Source organism: Tamandua tetradactyla, chromosome 10, assembly GCF_023851605.1.
Source record: "Tamandua tetradactyla isolate mTamTet1 chromosome 10, mTamTet1.pri, whole genome shotgun sequence".
Lineage (NCBI taxonomy): Eukaryota > Metazoa > Chordata > Mammalia > Pilosa > Myrmecophagidae > Tamandua > Tamandua tetradactyla.
In genome coordinates, this window is record NC_135336.1 from 21,315,098 (window position 1) to 21,327,342 (window position 12,245).

General features: G+C 45.4%; 1 protein-coding gene across 2 annotated transcripts in view; it reads left to right on the forward strand.

Moving 5' to 3' along the window:
- Positions 1-1,645: 1,645 nt before the first annotated feature.
- MYLK (myosin light chain kinase) overlaps positions 1,646-12,245 on the forward strand; it is a 318,148-nt gene continuing 307,548 nt past the window's right edge. Inside the window, exon 1 of one of the 2 annotated variants that reach the window (XM_077118124.1) lies at positions 1,646-1,665. The gene's annotated coding sequence lies outside the window, so the exon portion shown is untranslated. The remainder of the gene's footprint in view (positions 1,666-12,245) is intronic. The other variant, XM_077118122.1, reaches the window with a different exon arrangement.

A 12,245-nucleotide genomic window follows, 5' to 3' on the forward strand; every position in this document is an offset into this window, starting at 1 on the left:
ATTTGGTCATTTGGTTGGGCATTTCTCCCGGGTCTTCATGTGCTTTGTGATTTTCTGTTATGTTTGGGACATTAGATTATCTTAATAAGGTTATTTTGCAAGTTGGTTTCCTTCACTCCTCTAAAATTTTGTATTTACTTGGTTTTGCATTAAAGGTTCTCTTTTGCACTTGGTTTGTCAGTACTATGTTTTATTAATTTTTTTCTTCTAATAACATATATATAACCTAAAATTATCCCCTTTAACCACATTCAAATTCAGTGGTGTGAATCACTTTCACAAACTTGTGCTATCATCACCACCATCTATTATCCACATTTTATTTATCCATTCACCTGTTGATGCACTTGGGTTGCTTTCATCTTTTGCTTGGCTCATTTTTAAACTGGGTTGTTTGTCTATTTGTTGCTAAGTTTTAGGATTTCTTTTATATATTCTGGATATTAAACCCTTATCAAATATATGGTTTCCAAATATTTTCCCCCCTTCTGTAGGCTGTCTTTTCACTTTCTTGATGATGTCCTTTGATGCACGAAAGCTTTTACTTTTGATGAAGTCCACTTTATTTAATTTTCTTTTGTAGCTTGTGCTTTGGGTGTAAAATCTAAAAATCCACTTCCTACTGACAGGCTCTGACAATATTTCTCTCTATTTTCTCTAGGAGTTTTACATTATGAGTTCTTATATTTAGGTCCATTTTGAATTAATGGATATCCAATTGTCCCAGAATCATTTGTTGAAGAGACTATTCTTTTCCAATGAAATGGACTGGGCACCTTTGTGGAAAATCAACAGCCATAGGTGTGTAGATTTACCCCTGGACTCTCAAGTCCATTCAGCGAGTCTACGTGTCTCTCCTTATGCCAGCACCACACTATTTTATTTACTGTAGCTTTGTAGTTACGTTTTGAAATGTTGAAGTCTAAGTCCTCCAACTTTGTTCTTTTTCAAGATTATTTTGGTTATTCGGGGCCCCTTGCAATTCTAGGTGAATCTGATGAGCAGCTTCTCCTCTGCAGAGAAGACAGCTGGAGTTTTGATAGGGATTCGTGGTTGTTTTTGATAGACACATCAAAGAGAATTCTAGTTAATTTTAAGGTTTATCCTCCTTTTTTTTCCCCCCAGTGGGTGGTCCTCTTTTGTTCAGGATCCGCTGGTCTTTCAGAGAAAAATACAAAAACAAAACAAAACAAAACAAAAGCCCCAGAAAAACCCACCCTGCCTGGTGTGTGAGGAGGAGTTGGGGGCGGTGCAGTGAACGGAGCGATGTCTGGGCTTCTGACAATCAGATGCTCTTGGGATTCTCCTCTGGGACCCTTTCGAGGAAGAGCACGGGTGGGCGTGGCGGGAAGGGGCGCCGGGCCCATTCCCTGAGCGCTATGCAAAAGACATGCAAATCAGCGCGTGTTAGTCCGGCGTCGGCGGGGATCCCGGAGCGCCGCGCTCTCTCGCTCGCATACTCGCACGTTTGTTTCTCCTTCTCTCACTTGTTCGCCCTCTCGCTCGGTCGCTCACCCCCACCCGGCTCGGGACGCACCTCGCCAGCTCCCAGCGCCGCGGGGGTCAGGCGGCGGCGGAGCGAGCCGGGATCCCGCGCTGCGCGCCGGGGCGGTGCGTCCCCTCCAAGCGCCGGTGCCTCTGCTCCCGGCCGCCTTCGCCGCGCGGGTGAGTGAGTCGGCCCCGCGCTTTTGTCCTGGCGCGGCCCCCGGGAGTCAGCCCTCTGGGGTGGGGGTGGGGGCCGGGACCCTCCCTCAGGGCTGGGCGCCCCCAAAGCAGCTGCCGCAATTCCCCTGTCGGAGAAGTGCAGCAAGAGGTTGGGGGGTGGGGTGGGGGCGGAAAAGGATGACCCCGGTGACGCCAGACCGCCCGTGTTTTCTTTTGGGGAAAGTGAGTTGCTTTGGGACAGCGATGCAATTGTCTCTACAGAAGTCACCCGAAGAAGCTGCCTTTGATTTGAGGGGTGCGAATCGCGCTAGCTCCCAAAGAAGAGAAGCGGGTTGTTTTCTCAGCCCCCAGCCTCTTGTTTAAGACCCCGTGAGGGCTCTTCTCTCCTGTCAGCCTCAGCGGCGCGGCGGGGGAGCCTCAGTGAAAGTCCTTTTAGCCCAAAAATGAACCCCGGAAGGTGGGGCGATGAAGGCGGCCGCGGGGTACCAGGGCCTGGCCGTCCAGGCAGAATTGGGACGTCGGGCTTTGCAATCTTGATTTTCAACCTGTGGCCTCGCTCTGCCTCCTCCAATTTACTGGGGTTCCATTGTCAAGGGACCCCGATCCCAGACAGTTGCTCTTGAAAAGTTTGTGATAAACTACTTTCCAGGAGGTGTTAGTTGTCCATAGTTGAAATGTAACTACTAAAACCCTTTAAGACCCTAAAAACGGAATTTTTAGGAGTGGTATTGTAGACGCGAAGGGGAACAGATGGGAACAGGTTTTCTAGGAGCTTAGAGGAAAAGGAGAAAGACCTAGCTCCCCTGGGGCCTGAGGGGGAGAGGATGAAATTAGCATGTACTGGGGTGGGGTGGGGTGCTTCTGGACAGTGGACATGGTGCTAGGCCTCAGGTCACTGTTTTTCACCATCCCTCCTCTCCCCCAAGTGCAACGAGCAGAGTTTGGGCTTCTGAAGCCTGCCTTAGAGCTCCATCGGCCCTCCAACTTGGGGCAGTCCTGGGAAACCCTTCTTGCCCAAATGCACACTTCATCAATAAATTATTCTAATGGATGGGGTGGGGAGGCTGGAGAGCCATTTGGGGAAGCCCTTCTCCTCCCCAAAACATCCTTTATCCACCATACAAGTGTCTGGGGACATGAAGATAGATGACTTTCATAATCTTATTAGGTTCCTAAAAGGCATTTAGGTAGGGTTATAGTAGGATTTTTTTTTTTTTTTTTTTTGCCATGTTCCCTTTCCTGTCTGCAGTTTAGTTTCTTTTCTTAGATTCTTGAACTTGTTCCCTTCTGTGATCCTCTGTCTTAGTCTCTTTCCCTGCCCTGCACACTGCAGGGACCATGGAGGCTGTTGCTGCTGGCAGTACAGTGCCCTGGGCCTGTGTGGAAAGCTCCCTCCTGGTGGCCAGAATGAGGTTGTCCCTTTGTCTCCTGCCTTCAGTGGACCAAGACCATTAATTCTGGACATAGAGGAGCATGGGTAGTTGGCCCTGGTTGGTAGTTGTGGTAGTTTATTGGGTAGAGGGTACTCTGGGCATACGCACAAGAGCCTTTTCACCAAGATGTGTATGCTGGTCTTTGCATTTGCTGATGATATAAAAGGATGCTGATCCTCACATACCACTAGACACGGTCTCTGAGAACCACCCCCACAGTGACAAAAGATTTGTGGTGGTCTATCCTGCCTCTTTGGATTTCTTTTGTGCAACAACTGGCTAACTAGGAGGGGCTATCTGGGACCTTGAAGTAGTTTCTCTTTGTGTGAGCCTTGCTGATCCCTCTCAGCAGGAGACTGTCTCCCCAGTACCCCAGGGGCCAGGCCTTGTGGGACACAGTACAGAGCAGAGTGGGCCCTGGAGAGCCTCGGTCTAATTGGTGAGGTCAGGTGGACCCACCTACTTCCTGGGGCTTTGTGGTGGATGGGTGCAGTCACTACAGAGCTGGGGCCCCCCAGCTGGCGGGTGGGTGGGAGTCTGCTGGAAGGCTTGCTGAAGAAGGAGGCAGGCCCAGTGGTGCTGAGGGGAGAGGGCATTGTGCAGTGCCAAAGGTGGGGGAGGGTCTAGGGCCTGGCTGGGGAGGTTTTGGCCATCCTCAGAGGAATAGACTGAACATTTTGGGGTCTGCATGTACTTAGTGTCTATAAGAATGATCCCTTGCTTTCTTGCCACACACACTCAATGTAAGATGAGCCTAGAGTCTGTGAAACACAACTAGTTGTTTTATTGGCTCCTTGCCTTTGAGGTTCAGGAGATAGGGATTTGAGAATGCAGCCTTGCTTTGGGCTAGGGGTCCAGAGGCCCCATGAATGTGTGGAGTCTTACTTAGTATCTTTCTGAGGACAACAATTCTTGGTATTCTGGAAATACATACCAAGGCCACTTGGACATACAACTGTACTTCCCCCATTTTGAAAGAACACATACAGGCTGGGAAATTGTGAATTCTTGAAAGCTTCCTGTCTCCCTGCCCTATCCTTTGGATAAAATGTAGGGACATTTAGAGAGCAGCCCTTAAGAAGCAACCTTTCTTAACAGAAGACATTGCCCTCGTCCAACTTGAATCCTGAACAACAAGGGTGTACCCAGAGGATATGAGTTTGGACCATTTGCATGGAAGAAGTGTAGGTGGACACTTAGCTTCATGTGGGGTCTATTAGTTGGCATGGGCCTTGAAATCAAGGAGCCATCTGGCAGTAAGCCAGAGTGAGGACATAGCAGATATTACTGTGATGGGTTCCCACGCCACATGACTTATGCCTCCTTCCCTTCACTTCCCCAACCTCCTGCTCTTCAAGCACAGAGAGGTGAGTGTGCCAGGCATGGGTCTGGTGTGTGAGTCACTTGCCTCTCCCACCTGTGGCATTTGTAGATGAATTTGCCTCTGTTATTTTGGCTTCAAGTTTTTCTGTTGTTTGAAGTCAACAGGTTGAGAAAATTCAATGCTCCTTTCAAACTCAAGGTGGGTGGACCTTCACTTTTGTCACTACGAGCTAGCAGGTGCATCCCCTCTGCCTTATTACATGCATCTGTTGTGAGAGCTGCAGCTCTCTTGAAATTTACCATAAGTCCAGAAAGTGCATCTGGGGCAGGAGGAAGGCCGCAGGAATTGCACCCTGTTTGAAGTTTATTGAAGGCTGAATTTTCAGATGCTCACACCACCATCTTTTCACCTCTCCTGTCCCCCGCTGTTTGAGGGTGGTTGCTCACAATGGCACCCCACTTGAGAGCTGGGGGAATTTTTGTGTAGTTCTGGCTTCTTGCATTTCCCAGTGCTGCCCCCATCCCCCCACTGTCAGTACTTCTGTTCCCCCCTTCTTGCCTCCCCTCCTCCCCTGGGTTCTCAGTGCAGAGCTACTGGAGACAAAAGAAAAGGGATGAGGAGAGGATTTCTTTTTTCTTTCAGATCTGTTTCATATATATATATATTTGTTTTGCTCTGGGCCCCCAAATCTGATGCTAATTTGTTAATCTGGGACCTCTAATGGGTTATTTCTCGTAATTTTTTTTAGACCCAAATGCCTATAATTTTGGGCTTCCATAGTTGGAGATTTGTATTTAATTATTTATTTTTCCAGAGAGTGAGAATTTCTAGCACAGAGTAGCTCTCCTTCAAATTTCTGGCAAGAGGAAGCATGAGGGTAGAATGTGATCTTTGGTGTTAAATTTAGGATCATTCCATCCCGTTTGCTTGTTAGCTGGGTGTTCTGAAGATGGTATTTGACCTCTGTGAGCTGGCCTCAGTTTCTTCATCTGACAATGAGGGAGGTTATAAATGTTAAATGAATTTATGAATATAAATAGTAGAAGCAAACATGGAGTAAAAACTAATATACATATGGATCAGTGTTCTTTTTATCTATGGGATGATCTATAAATCAGTCAACAAACATTAATTATGTACCTACTCTCCATCTAGCTCTGTGGAGGACTGTAAAACAAAGGCAGTATACCCAAGGGCCTTTTGGTCTATATAGGAAGCAACCAATACATATGAAGCAATTAGAAAACAGTGATAACCACATACTTCATTGGTACAGACTCAAAGGAATTAAGGGTGGTGAGAAGTTCAGATGCTGGAATGGTCCCAAAGGGGAGGAGGAGGGATAGCAGGCGTGAGCAGGTCCCAGAAGGGTAGGTGGGCAGTCACTAGCGAGAGGGAGGCAGGGGACATTTGGTTCTGGCATCTGAAGTCTCTTTGCACCTCCTTGTTAGAGCCTGGTCCATACCTTCCACCCTGCAGCGAGCCCTCAACCGTGCAGGTCTGCTTATCCCCTGAGATTTATGTTGGGGGCAGTTTTCATTATGGGCTTGTTTTCATTCTGCTATCCAGCATAGTCATGGAATGAATTTGTTTTATTTTTATACTGGATTAAAAAAACAATGGGAAGCAAATTTATGGCCGCAATGAAAGCCCATTCCCATAGAGGACTTTTGGGTTTTCCAGTGCTTTGTGTTTATTCCCCATGCCTCAATTATTGTAGCTTGTTTCCAGCATGTAAAGTACAGGTGTCAGCACGGAGGAGCCTAGGACCACCTGCTCCTGCATTGCACTGAGGTGGAAGCCTTGGCCCAAGAGGTCAGGTGATTTGGTGGCAGAGCCGGAAATCAGCTCGAGTTCTTATCACCCTGTCCTAGGGGAGTTGTTGGGGGTGGCAAGGCCTAGGCTAGAGGGATGGATACATAATTGGTTACATTTTCTGCTCTGCTTGTTCTCCAGGGTCCTTGAAGGCTGTCTTCTTTAATCTGAACCTGTCCTGGGGAGCAGGGCTGAATCTTCCTGACTTTATCTGACTGTCATAGTTGTTACTGCTGTCTGTCTCTGGGGCCCCTTGGGACCCAGTATCTGCCCACACCAATCTCACCCACTCTTGAAGTCCAAGCTCCCATCCCACTTACCCAAACTCAGTACCTGTGGCTGATCCACCATTCTGGGTCTGCCTTGGCTCTGGAATGCACCATCCTTTCCAGGAATTTTCACCCTTATCAACAGTTCCTTTCCCACCAATGCTGGCAAAAAGGGTTATTTTCCTTCCTTAGGGCTGGAAGAGATGGAATGTCTTCCTAGGGTGTGTGAAAAACCTTAGAGAAGCCCTAGGTTTAGAGTCAAGCTCTAGTGCTGTCCCTTATGTGATTTCACCTCTTTAGATCTCTGCTTGCTCATCTGGAAATGAGATGGAGCCCTTCTCTGCTTACTTGATGAAGCTGTGGTAGATGAGCAAGTGTTCTGTAACCTCCACTTGCCACATAGGTGTAAGGGGTCATGTTTCCCACCGGGCTGTGAGCTGCTTGAAGTCAAAGAGCATGGTTATCTCTGTATCCTTACTCACCGATACACTGTCAGTGCTGAGTGCATCTGGATGTAGGACTGGCTCCGTGAGTGAATGGAGGTGCCACTTGTGTCCTAGGTCTCCCTGTGTGCATCTACAGATACTATTTTCTCTTTAAAGAATGAGCCCTTCCCTGGCTAACTTCTCTGTTCTGTGAGCCATCAACTCCAGGGTCACTTTAGGATGCCCTTCCTTTGTCTTTTTTTGACTCTTGATCTGGCTTAGTGACCCAGCTCTGTGTGCCATAGTGTCCTCCGCTGCCTGTGCCTTCTATGGCAAAATATTCATTGTATTGAAATTGTCAGACCAGACTGCCAGAGACTTTGTCCTCGCCTCAGTACCCCCTGAGATTAGCACAATGTCTTGTATATAATAGATGTGCAGATATTTTTGAGTGAACAAGCACTGAATGGATGCACACTGTCAGTGAGCTCCAGGGACAGGGATGAGGCCTTATTCCGCACAGGGCCTGGGTTAGGGGCAGGGCACGTGAGCTGGGAGCAAAGGGAACATCCACAGCTGTCATGTCTGTAAGAGGAGTCAGGGAGAAAATAGCGGTCTGGAAGATAAATGAGGTGGAAGGAGTGAAGAGGGGTGAGAAAGAGGGAGGCCTAAGCTGTGCTATACCTGAACTAGGTTGGAATTGACAATGAAGTATAGAAATATGGAAATTATGACCTACCTACATGTGCCTCATTTTATATATACACATGGGAGCTGAATTCCTACAAAAAATGATCGCAAACAGAATCATTAAAAAGTATGGCACTGTCAGGGCTGGCCATGGTGGCTCAGCAGGCAGAAGTCTCGCCTGCCATGCTGGAGACCCAGGTTCGATTCCTGGTACCTGCCCGTGCAAAAAAAAAAAAAAAAAAAGAAGAAAAAAGTATGGCACTGTGTTCTAGTTTGCTAGCTGCTAGAATGCAATATACCAGAAACAGAACGACTTTTAAAAAGGGGAATTTAATAAGTTGCTAGTTTGCAGTTCTAAGGCCGAGAAAATGTCCAATTAAAGCAAGTCTATAGAAATGTCCAATCAAAGGCATCCAGGGAAAGATACCTTGGTTGCTAGTTCTTCTAAACCGATGCAAATGTACTAAGAAACGATGATCATGCATCTATGTGATGATGTTAAGAATTACTGATTGCATATGTAGAATGGTATGATTTCTAAATGTTGGGTTAATTTCTTTTTTTCCGTTAATTAATAAAAAAAATGCCAATTGAAGTTCAGGGTTTCTCTCTCAAGTGAGAAGGCACATGGCGAACACAGGGCTTCTCTCTCATCTGGAAGGGCACATGGCAAGCACAGCGTCATGGTACTGCGGCATTCTTTGCTCTCTCTACTTCATGGTACTGCAGCATTCTTTGCTCTCTCTGAATCTCTCATTCTCCAAAATGTTTCCTGTTTTATAGGACTCCAGTAAACCAGTCAAGACCCACCCAAATGGGTGGAAACACATCTCCCCTAATCCAGTTTAACAACCACTCTAGATTGGGAGACATCTCCAGGGAGATGATCTAATTACAGATTCAGACATACAGTATTGAATAGGGATTATTCTGCTATTTTTCGAAATGGGATTTTGATTAAAACATGGCTTTTCAAGGGTACATATATCCTTTCAAACCAGCACTCAGTGTCAGCTAATATTTTAGATATTGTGTTTAATTTTGATCTTTAGTCATTAATGGCCCAAAATAAAGCAGTTTTCTTCTATATGACTATAATAATATTTCTGTTTTTCTATCCTAATTAAACCAAGGCTTAAGTACAGGAGGATTCAAGGTCTTTAGAGGAGCTCTGGTGAATCTTTCTGTGAAGTAATCACACCCCAATTTATCTGTTTCATAAATTGAACTGCCATTTTATTATTTTATTTTTCTTTTTCGCCATTTTATTTTAAATATAAAATTGCTATGTACTGAAAGCAAGCAGTCCTGAAAATCTGAAACCTCAAATCAGGGGAGTCTGCCCATTTTAGAATCTTATTCTTCAAGAATCATAGGTAGAAGAGCCAGAAGGTGTTCAGATCATTCTGCTATGCGGTAAGTCTGTGCGCTGATCCAGAGAGGACTGAGTTGGAGTTACTGTCCTCAGGGGGTTTATGGGCAAGGGAAAGGTGAGCCCACAGTCAGTTAGGATATAGGGTGGTGGATGCTCTGGTAGGTGCTTGCACAGGGTGCCTGATAAAATGACACATGGTTTGGGAAATTGTATTATGAGAAGGCCAAGCATATGCATTATTCAGCCTGGTGGGTGGTGGTGGTGGTGGCTGCAGTGGAGAGGGCTGTGGTAGAGGGAATGTCTCTCCTGAAACAGCCCATCCCATAGGTGCTAGGATGTGGGAAGAGCATTCAGGAGCTATGCCCTCCTTCCTTTAGGTAGACATAAAGAGAACGGGCAAGGTACCACTTTCTGTCTAGAAACTGTCTGGTCTGTATTGACTCTTCTGGGGTAACTGGCTCTGGATGACATTGTTGATCAGAAACTATTAATCGGGGATAATCCTTGCATCTTTGGTATCTGTGTGCACATTGCTGAGACTTGAAAGAGGCTTGGCTAGCTGCATTGTACCTGAGCAAAGTGTCTGGATCCAGCTTTCTGCTCTGCTGGACAACTCAGACAAAATATCAGACTCTCAAGGGCTGTTGGGTTTCTTCCCTTTGAACCGGCAACAGTTCAGGAGGCTAGGGTAGACCTCAAAGTATAGCCCTACTTACCCCTTCTGGTCCCTTGAGCAGCTTATGGAGGAGGCGTGGGACTCAGACCCCTGGACCAAGCACAGCTCACATGCCTGTCTGTGCGCTCACTTGTTTCTGTGAGTTCAGATTGCCCCATCCATGTAGCAGTGGTCCCTCTCTCACCCACACGGTTCCCTGTACAGTGCTCCGCATATAGGGCAACCTCAGTCTCTCTGTCCCTAGATCTCAGAAGGGCACAGAGTTGGGCCTTAGGGTCAAAAGCAGGGCAGACGCTTGAGACAGTATTCAGTGCAGTAGTTGTAACGTGAAGTTCAAGTGATAGTTTTTGGAAGAGCCAGGCTTGATGGTGGGGTTGTGTAGTGTCTGGAGGACAATATTCCAGGGAATACTTGGGCCAGTCCCTGCTGTGCTCCCACCTGCACTTTCTCACAGGCCCTGAAGCCCTCAATTACAGACAGGGTTTCTCCGTGAGCGGCATTTTATGTACTTGTTTCTGGGGTAGTATCGCCAATGGCACCCTAAAGGAAAAGGATATAAGATGTATCATCACTGAATTTTACATTTGAATGAGCCTTAATTATCCAATAAAAACTGCTTGGTCCCAAATCCTCCATTTTTGTGTATTAAAATTTATTTAAAGAAAAAATGTTCAATAATAAGCTTAATAAACACAGACACAAAGGAAAAACCAAAAACAATCCACACTCATGTTCTTTCTTCTCGCTCTGATTTTTGTTTTGATCATGACTTTATCATGAAAAGTATCTTGGATAGCCTGCGTTTCCCTCTAAGCAAGAGTGGACATGCCACAGACTCAAATATTGGGTCATATCCCATTCTTTGCATGTACCAGAATTTAACAGGCTACTTACTGTTAAACATTTAGAATGTATCCAAGTTATAATTATTTATAAATAAAGTTTCCATGTCCTTCCTTATGCAAATCTTTGTGTACAACTCAGGATAAATTGTTACTAGTGGAATTTCTAGGTCAGAGAATAAGATCGTTTTTGTGACTTGATGTAAGGTCGAATTGCCTTCTAGGAAAGTTTTGCCAGTGCATCCTTCCACTAGTAGGTTATGAAATGATCAAAGCTATCGCACATCGAATGTTTCCTGGGTGGCATCGATGTATTAAGTACTCTACATTCATAATCTCATTCCCCAAAATAAGTCTTATGAGGTAGGTAATGTCTCCATTTTAGAGACAACAAACTTGAAGCTTTGTGAGGTCCTGTAACTTTTTCAGTATCATATAATTCTGTGATCCTCAACTGGAGGCTATTTTGACCCCTGACCATCCCATCCCGGGTTATGTAGTAATATCTGGGGGTGGGAAAGGGGAATTGCTACCAGCATCCAGGAGATGGAGGCAAGGGTACTACCAAACATCCTGTGATGCACAGACCAGCCCCTTCAACAATTACCTGGCCCGAAATATTAATAGGTCCATAATTGAGCAGCACTGCTTGTACGTGGATCAAACCCCTGTCTGTCTGGCTCTGAGGTCCGTGCTCTCATCCACAGTGCTGTACTGACCACATGAGAGAACATGTACCCTTTATCATTCCTCCCTGAGTATTGTAATGTTTTAAATCTTTGTCAGTTTGATAAGTGAAAAGTAGAATCTTACTATTTTTTTAGCTTACATTTAATTGTTTGTAGTAAGGTTAAACATTTTTTGAATAGTCACTGGACATTTATATTTCTTTTGTGAATTGACTGTGATCTTTATCTTTTTGCGTATTCTTTTTTGTTGTTGATTGCTTTTTATATATTCAGACTGGACTCATAGCCAGCACACACTACTTTGAGGGCCTCTGGATATAAAATCTTGTTGAATGCCTGGTTTAAAATGCTGTCTCACATTAGTGGAAAGAACTTCCTACTAGGATTCAAGAGATCTGGGTTCTAGTCTGGTTTCATCTTTTATTAGAATATAGTGTTGGGAAAGTCACTTAATGTCCCCGATACCTGAATTCCCCATTTGTAAAATGGCAGTAACATCTGCCCTTCCTGCCCCACGGTTGTTGAGATTAAATGAGATATGTCATATAGTGTTTTTGAGACTCTAATGTGATAAACACCTGTAAGATTATTACTAATTCTTTTTATTTTTGACAGCTCAGTCTGCTGCCCTTCCTCTTGCCTCATGCATGCTTTGTCAGCATCACTTCTCTGTTGATTATCATCTGTAGTTTTGGATAGGTCATCTCTCGCATACTGGGTCTGAATCTTGGGGCTGTGCTTAAATACCAATGATTGCTCTTTGAATGCCACAGCATTGTGCGTTGTTGAGGCCCTTAGTTTGTTTTTTCTTTCAGTTGCTCTTTCCCAGGCCCAGAAAAAGAGGAGATGAAGGGCAGCTGGTCCAGTGTTTATATGAGGGAGTCAGGGATGCTGCTTTGGTACAGGATAACTTTTGCTGTCCTCAGCGTTGGGGGGTGGGGTGAGGGGTTATGGTGAAATTAACTCTCATGGCCTTGAATCTCAGGTAGAATTGTTAATTCACTGTCTACTGTAATTGCTGTACTACCATCCCATAATGTTT